Raw genomic sequence first — 8,866 nt, 5'->3', positions numbered from 1 at the left:
CCTTACCGAAAAGTGCCAGGGGACATCAATACATTCTGGTCATTCTGGACTATGCGTCCCGGTACCCGGAGGCCATTCCGCTGAGGAAGGCTACATCCAGACAAATCGCCAAGGAGCTGTTCCGTCTCTCAACTAGTCTGGGAATCCCAAAAGAGATATTGACGGACCAAGGGACTCCATTCATGTCCAGGGTGATGAAAGAACTCTGTGCTTTACTGAAAATCAAACAGCTGAGAACCTCGGTCTACCACCCCCAGACAGATGGCCTAGTCGAACGTTTTAACAAAACACTAAAATCCATGCTGCGGAAAGCGGTAGGGGAAGATGGGCGCAACTGGGATCAGCTGTTACCATACATATTATTTGCGGTGAGAGAGGTACCTCAGTCTTCTACTGGTTTTTCACCCTTTGAGCTCTTGCTTTCCTACAGACCCAGAGGACTGCTCGACATCGCCAAGGAGGCCTGGGAGGAGCAGCCATGCCAACAGCGGACACTGATCGACCATGTAGGGGCTATGAGGGAGAGAATGAAGGCCATCTATCCCATGATGCGGGAACACATGGAGGCCAGTCAGCGGCAACAGCAAGCCTCCTACAACAGATCTGCTCAGCCCAGGGAGTTTAAGCCGGGGACAGAGTGCTGGTCCTGGTGCCAACCGTTGAGTGCAAATTCCTGGCAACCTGGCAAGGACCATATGAGGTCATTGAACGCATGGGAGAAGTAAACTACAAGGTGAGGCAACCAGATAAAAGGAAAACTGAGCAGATTTATCATGTTAACCTTTAAAGAAGTGGCACGCCAGAGAGGCGCTGTTCAGCTCTCTACCCCCACAGAGACCCAGGAACCGGCGCGAGAAGAGGTTCAGCTGGGTCCAAATCTGTCCCCACATCAACGACAGATGGCCCTGGAACTCGTGGAGCAGAACCAGGATGTCTTCTCCTCCCTTCCCGGTCACACAGAGGTGGTCCAACATGAGATCCGCACCATGCCTGGCCGAACGGTAAACCAGCGCCCGTACCGCGTGCCAGAGGCTCGTAAAGTGGTTATACAGAAGGAGGTAAGGAAGATGCGGGAGTTGGGAGTAATCGAAGAGTCCCACAGTGCCTGGGCAAGTCCCATCGTACTAGTTCCCAAGCCAGACGGTTCAGTACGATTTTGTAATGACTATCGAAAGTTGAATGAAGTGTCTGAATTTGATGCATACCCAATGCCTCGTGTCGATGATTTAATAGACTCCTTGGGGCATGCTCGTTTCCTAACCACTCTTGATCTCACAAAAGGCTACTGGCAGGTGCCCTTGACCCCGGCGTCTAAGGAGAAGACAGCCTTTGCCACCCCGGGAGGGGCTCTACCAGTATACCCGACTTCCGTTTGGTCTCCACGGGGCACCTGCCACGTTCCAACGCCTGATGGATCGAGTCCTTGCGCCCCACAAGAGGTACGCAGCGGCTTATTTGGATGATGTGGTTATACAAAGTCAGGATTGGGCCAGCCACCTACCCCGGGTACAAGCGGTGCTGGATTCGCTCAGGGAAGCAGGGCTCACGGCAAACCCGAAGAAGTGCAAGGTGGCCTTCAGTGAGACAAACTACCTGGGGTACACCATTGGGCGGGGTTGGTCAAACCACAGGAAGCCAAACTGCGGGCCATACAGGACTGGCACGCAGCCCATCAACAAGAAGCAAGTAAGGTCATTTTTGGGCCTCGCTGGCTACTATAGACGCTTTATTGCAGATTTTGCTACCATAGCTGCACCGTTGACGGAGCTGACGACCAAACGCCACTCACGAATGGTGAAGTGGAACCCTGCGGCGGAGGCGGCTTTCCTCAACCTGAAGCGAGCACTCTGCTCCAGTCCGATCCTGGTGGCACCAGACTTCAAGAAGGAATTCATTGTCCAAGCGGATGCTTCGGAGGTGGGTCTGGGTGCTGTCCTCACCCAGGCACATGACGGGAAGAACATCCCATTCTCTACCTAAGCAGAAAGTTACTTCCAAGAGAGAAGAACTATTCAACGGTGGAGAAAGAATGTCTGGCTGTAGTCTGGGCCCTGGAGTCCCTTCGGTTCTATCTCCTGGGCCGACGTTTCATGGTGGTATCTGATCACGCCCCTCTGCAGTGGATGGCCAAGAACAAGGAATCAAACAGTAGAGTAACCAGATGGTTTTTGAGCTTGCAACCGTTTAACTTTTCTGTTGTCCACAGGGCTGGCAAGCACCACGGAAATGCGGACGCCCTCTCCCGGCGTGATGCCTTCTTCGCTGCCTTTACCCCGACGAGGACGTCGGTCCCGAGGGAGGGGGATGTGTGATGTCACGAGAGGCTGTGTCCTGGAGGGACGTTACATCCCCCTGAGATGGCTGCAAACCCAGACAGCTATGGCTCCATCTGCTGGTATGGTCGGGAACTCCAACCCTCTATGGCCAATCTTCCCACGCAGCTGAAACCAATCAGGAGCTGATGAGCTGAGGGTTTGTTGAAGGGAGAGACACGGTCTCCAAGCTGGGCTCTCTGGAGGACAAGAGTGCTGCACGTCCACTTCCATGAGGAATATAAGGATTTGGAGATACTTACCTTTGGGAAATACTCACCTTTGGATATATGCACCTGTGGAAATACGTGTGGGACATTTGGAAGGACGTTTTGCTGGGTTGGCCACTAGCTGCAACGTGGAAGACAGTAAGACTGGGGAAAAGTTATTTGAGCGAGGGAGAGTTATGATTGTGGATGTGGAAGAGACATCCCTGAACTGTTAACCCTTAAGAGCCACCAGAGAACAGTATTGTGTTATACTTTCGTTAGTTTCCCAAGACCTTTAATAAAATCCTTGTTTTGGTTGAACCTGGTCTCCTTGCACTACTTGAGCAATCCCGCTGAAAGCTGTGTAGCCTCTCGTGACATCACAGTCCTTAAAACAAGTCAAAATGAGGCTCAGTAGTGTGTGTGGCCTCTACGTGCCTGTATGACCTCCCTACAACGCCTGGGCATGCTCCTGATGAGGTGGCGGATGGTCTCCTGAGGGATCTCCTCCCAGACCTGGACTAAAGCATCCGCCAACTCCTGGACAGTCTGTGGTGCAACGTGGCGTTGGTGGATGGAGCGAGACATGATGTCCCAGATGTGCTCAATTGGATTCAGGTCTGGGGAATGGGCGGGCCAGTCCATAGCATCAATGCCTTCCTCTTGCAGGAACTGCTGACACACTCCAGCCACATGAGGTCTAGCATTGTCTTGCATTAGGAGGAACCCAGGGCCAACCGCATCAGCATATGGTCTCACAAGGGGTCTGAGGATCTCATCTCGGTACCTAATGGCAGTCAGGCTACCTCTGGCAAGCACATGGAGGGCTGTGCGGCCCCCCAAAGAAATGCCACCCCACACCATGACTGATCCACCGCCAAACCGGTCATGCTGGAGGATGTTGCAGGCAGCAGAATGTTCTCCACGGCATCTCCAGACTCTGTCACGTCTGTCACATGTGCTCAGTGTGAACCTGCTTTCATCTGTGAAGAGCACAGGGCGCCAGTGGCGAATTTGCCAATCTTGGTGTTCTCTGGCAAATGCCAAACGTCCTGCATGGTGTTGGGCTGTAAGCACAACCCCCACCTGTGGACGTCGGGCCCTCATACCACCCTCATGGAGTCTGTTTCTGACCGTTTGAGCAGACACATGCACATTTGTGGCCTGCTGGAGGTCATTTTGCAGGGCTCTGGCAGTGCTCCTCCTGCTCCTCCTTGCACAAAGGCGGAGGTAGCAGTCCTGCTGCTGGGTTGTTGCCCTCCTATGGCCTCCTCCACGTCTCCTGATGTACTGGCCTGTCTCCTGGTAGCGCCTCCATGCTCTGGACACTACGCTGACAGACACAGCAAACCTTCTTGCCACAGCTCGCATTGATGTGCCATCCTGGATGAGCTGCACTACCTGAGCCACTTGTGTGGGTTGTAGACTCCGTCTCATGCTACCACTAGAGTGAAAGCACCGCCAGCATTCAAAAGTGACCAAAACATCAGCCAGGAAGCATAGGAACTGAGAAGTGGTCTGTGGTCACCACCTGCAGAACCACTTCTTTATTGGGGGTGTCTTGCTAATTGCCTATAATTTCCACCTGTTGTCTATTCCATTTGCACAACAGCATGTGAAATGTATTGTCAATCAGTGTTGCTTCCTAAGTGGACAGTTTGATTTCACAGAATTGTGATTGACTTGGAGTTACATTGTGTTGTTTAAGTGTTCCCTTTATTTTTTTGAGCAGTGTATTTTTTACATTGTTTGCAAACTGATATTTGAAACGTATTAATGCCAAAATAACACGTAAAACAGGCAACAACAAAAACAAAACGTTTATTGTTATGCTCTGCCCCACCTGCCCTGAATGACGGGTCGCCACTGCACAGGCCCAAAACAATTTAAGTTACCCCTTGATCGTTTTAGATTGCAAAGAGACACACCAGACAAGACACACACAGCAACAGAAGAATAGGATATACAGTAATCCCTCGTTTATCGCGGGGGTTACGTTCCGAAAATGACCCGCGATAAGTGAAATCCGCGAAATAGAAAACTTTTTTTTTTTTACAATTAGCAACTATTACATGTATACAAATACAGTGACTCACGTGTAGGCCGTTTCACTGCTCTTCAGACTGGGCCGCTGCATCCTGACTGCGCTCTGCAGTGTTCTCTTCTTCTGAAGCCCGCGGTGCAGGTGTGTTTGTTCGGGAGAAGAACATAGTGATAGGCAGCTGTTGTCGCTCTTTTTCTTCTTTGCAAAAAGATCCTTGTACACCGACATGCCACCATCGATTACGTTGGAGAACTGTAACGAACGGCTCATCAAAGGGTCCCATTCCTCAGCTACTCGCTTAAGTTCAGTGGCCATTCGCACCATGGTTGCTAAGCGACCAAGCGTTAGTCCTTCCTCCTCATCTCTCGTGTCCTCTTCTCCCTCTTCTCTTTCATCGTCGCTTTGTGGCTTTGTCATTTCTGCCAGCTCTGCATCGGTCAGCGGCTGTGCGTCTCCATCAATCAGGGCGTTTATGTGCATCCGGACTCATGTCATTAAAGCCGTCTCCTCCAATCTGTTTAGCCAGATTCACAGCTGTTTCTACGGCAGAGTGGTGGACCTCGTCAAGCGAGCCTCCGGTTGCGTTTTGCACTGCCTCTGGCCATAGTTTTTTCCAGCAGGCCTTCAGAGTTTCCGTTTTCATTTCCTGAATGGCCCTCTGAATGTTTTGGAGACACGATGCGATGGTGTATCCACGCCAGTAGTCCTTCAGTGAGAAATCTTGATCCGAGTCCATAGCGTCCAACAAGATGTTGCAGGGTGTTGCGCGTATAGAGAGCCTTGAAAGCACGGATGACTCCTTGGTCCATGGGCTGAATCAGGGATGTAGTGTTTGGCGGCAGAAATTCGATTTGCACACCATCATATGCCAAATCATTACCGTGACCTCCGGCGTTGTCAAGGAGCAGAAGCACTTTAAAGTCCAGTCCCTTTCCTCTCAAATAACACTTGACCTCCGGGATGAAACAGTTTTTGAACCAATCCAGATTGAGCGCTTTTGTCATCCAAGCCTTTGCATTGTACATCCAGTAAACAGGCAAATCATCCTTATTTTTGTTTTTCAGCGCCCTGGGATTTTTAGACCTGTAAATCAGCCCCGGTTTAATCATGAAACCTGCGGCATTTCCGCACATAGCCAGGGTCAAACGGTCTTTGTGAACTTTAAATCCTGGGGCTTTGGCTTCTTCCTGCATGATGAAGGTGCGGGAGGGCATTCGTTTCCAAAATAAGGCAGTCTCATCCATGTTAAAAACTTGTTCGGGCTTATATCCCCCTCCTCAATGATCGCCTTGAATTTATTGTTCACGAAGGCTTCTGCCTCAGCGGTATCCGCAGACGCCATCTCACCGTGCAGACAAACATTTTTAAGTCCAAAGCGTTTCTTAAACTTTTCAAACCAGCCCTTGCTTGCATTAAATGCGCTTGGCACTTTGTCAGCAGCACTTGCTGGGGGCCTGGCATCCTCTCCCACTGTGTCAGCAGCACTTGCTGAGGGCCCGGCATCCTCTCCCTCTTCCCCGTCACTGACAGCAAAGTTTTCATACAGCATTCTCGCTTTTGTGCAGATAACGTTTGTATCCAGGGTTATGTTTTTTTTCCTGCAGTCATTAGTCCACAGAGCTAATGCCGTCTCCATCCGTACCATGGTCTTGATGCGGACAGTTACAACCCTTTTTGCATTCGTATTAAAATTGACTGCTGCTGTCGTCCTTATGTTTTTTTCCTCCTTCTTTATGTAACGAACGGAAGATTCATTGATTCCGTAATGGCGAGCAACGGCTGCATAGCTTTTACCTACCCTTAGCATGTCCAGAAGTTTAACTTTATCTGAGATAGGTAGCATCTTCCGCCGGTTTGGGCCCATCCGCAGGTGCTTTTGTCGGTCCAGGCCGTTTGGCCGACATTATGGGTTTAGGAGATGTTCGAAATTACAAGATAATTTGGCCAACTTAATGTAAATTTGCCAAGCTGTTTTATGTACGTACACATAACTGCACGAGACGACAAAATGATAGCACAATTCGTAGCATGTTTTGATACAAGAAGCGGGAGTGAGTTTTTAGCGAATCAGAATGCAGAGCACAATGCACCAACAAAAAAAAAATGCATTATGAAAATCCGCGAAATAGCGAATCCGCGATAAGTGAACCGCGAAGTGGCGAGGGATCACTGTAATGGAGAGCCACACCAGAATATGATATGATGGAGAGAGACACCAAAAGAACAGAACAGGCCATAACAGAAGAGGATAGACAAAGGAGACAGTAACAAGAATCTGAGACGGCAACAGACAAGACACAGACGGCAACAGACAAGACACAGACGGCAACAGACAAGACACAGACGGCAACAGACAAGACACAGACGGCAACAGACAAGACAGAGAAAGTGACAGAAGAGGGCAGATGGAGAGAGAACAGAGGCGGGTTGAGCACACAGTAGACTGTATGACTTCAAGCTGCTCTATAGACTCTAATTAGTTGTATTTATTTGCACAAATTATAACAGGTGACATACAGACAGTAAAAAAGTAAAACATGGTTTACAACCAGGACAGGACGAGAGAGGAGGCTAGACAAGAGACATCAACATAGAAGACTAAGAGACAGCAACAGAAGAGGACAGACAAGAGAGACAGCAACAGACAACACAGAGAAAGTGATGGAGAGTGTTTGAATGTTAAATAACGAGGCAGAGGCATTGATGCGAGTAACCAGTCTTGTTCAGTATATTGCAATACATCCGAGTATCTCAAGTACACAGGTAAAACACTGGAGTTGCAGTAATGAACATTTACCAACAGATGGCATCATTGTGCCATCTTCCACCCATAACAGAGAGAGGCAGAGGGGTGAGCACACAGTAGACTATCACTTAAAGCTGCTCTGTAGTGTTTTCGGGTACTGTTAAGCCGTGTTCACATTGGCAGTTTGAAGTGAGTCAAATCCTATTCATTTGCAGATCCAATTCAAATCTGTTCTTTTTCCTGCAGTATGAACAGCCAAAAAGCACATGGAATCTGATATTTCATACCACCTTTGTAGGTGGTTTGAAGTTAGATAAAAATGTGATTCCTGGCCATATGACTTGTGTCTGAATGGTTAAATCTGATTTATTTGCCCTCAAGTGGTTTTTAGACTGGCATATTTGGCATATCTTGTTGCTTGCTAGCTACACTGTTGACAGTCTGACAAGAACATGTGGGAGCTAACTAGCTTGTTAATTGTTAAGAATGTGCGAGAAAGCGAAACAGCTACCTAACTAGCTAGTTGACTGCTGTGGCTAGCCAAAAATGATTTATTTTGAAAGTTGCATCATCTTAACCTTTGAGGCTTTAAAATTGTTCTTACACCATGATTGTGAACATTCAAAGCAACTGGGAAACACCCATGGCAGGCATTGTTGTCACCTTAGCTTGCTACATAATTTCTGAGTGATAGGAAGCACGAGCGCCACCACCAATCAGCCTACACCACTGCGCAGCGTAGCCATGTCAACAAATGACTGCTGTCTGAACACACACATCCGATTTGGTCACTTGTAACTTGCTGTTTGGACAGTCAGTAGACCAAAACGGATTTGAAAAACAAAACTGATTTGAGCATTAAGGCCTGCAGTGTGAACAAGGCTTTAGATTCTTTAATCAGTTTGTCTTATTGGACAGGTCAGAGTCTATGTTTTAAGTTGTTGAGTGGTATGGAGGTTTTTGGCAATACACTGTAGATGTATGTGTTCCAGGGTAGAGTGTTCCAGAGTAGAGAGACCCACAGTTGCTACTGTAATTTAGTACTGGCAGTGTCTGCTGTGGCAGGTGGGAAAGTGCAAGTTACCTGAAAAATAGCTAATCTCTCAATGTTCATCTCAGTGCACCAAACTCATGAATTTAGCTGTTGAAATTCCTTTGCCCCCGGACCCTACTACTGGCTTTGGGCTAAGCTCCCAATGTCTTCAAATCCTAGAAACAACCCTGCCTCTGGGGCCTGTTTGGTGTCACACTTTTTCCCCAGCCCCAGCTAACACAGATGACTCCAATAATCAACTAATCATGATCTTCAGTTTAGAATGCAATTAGTTTAATCAGCTGTGTTTGCTGGGAATGGGGGGAAAGTGTGACACCACTCTGGGCCCAAGGACTCTAGCAAAGATTATGGATATACTGACAAGATACATGTCTCTCTGCCCTAACAATGGGAGTTGTTGTCCACAAAGCGGCACAGCTGGCTGTCTAGCTCCCGCCTATCCTTTCTTTGGATTGGTGGATACATCTCATTATTGTAATCCTTTTTTGAATATTCAATGAG

The sequence above is a fragment of the Coregonus clupeaformis genome, unplaced genomic scaffold (assembly GCF_020615455.1).
Source record: "Coregonus clupeaformis isolate EN_2021a unplaced genomic scaffold, ASM2061545v1 scaf0043, whole genome shotgun sequence".
Lineage (NCBI taxonomy): Eukaryota > Metazoa > Chordata > Actinopteri > Salmoniformes > Salmonidae > Coregonus > Coregonus clupeaformis.
This window is presented reverse-complemented; position numbering follows the sequence as displayed.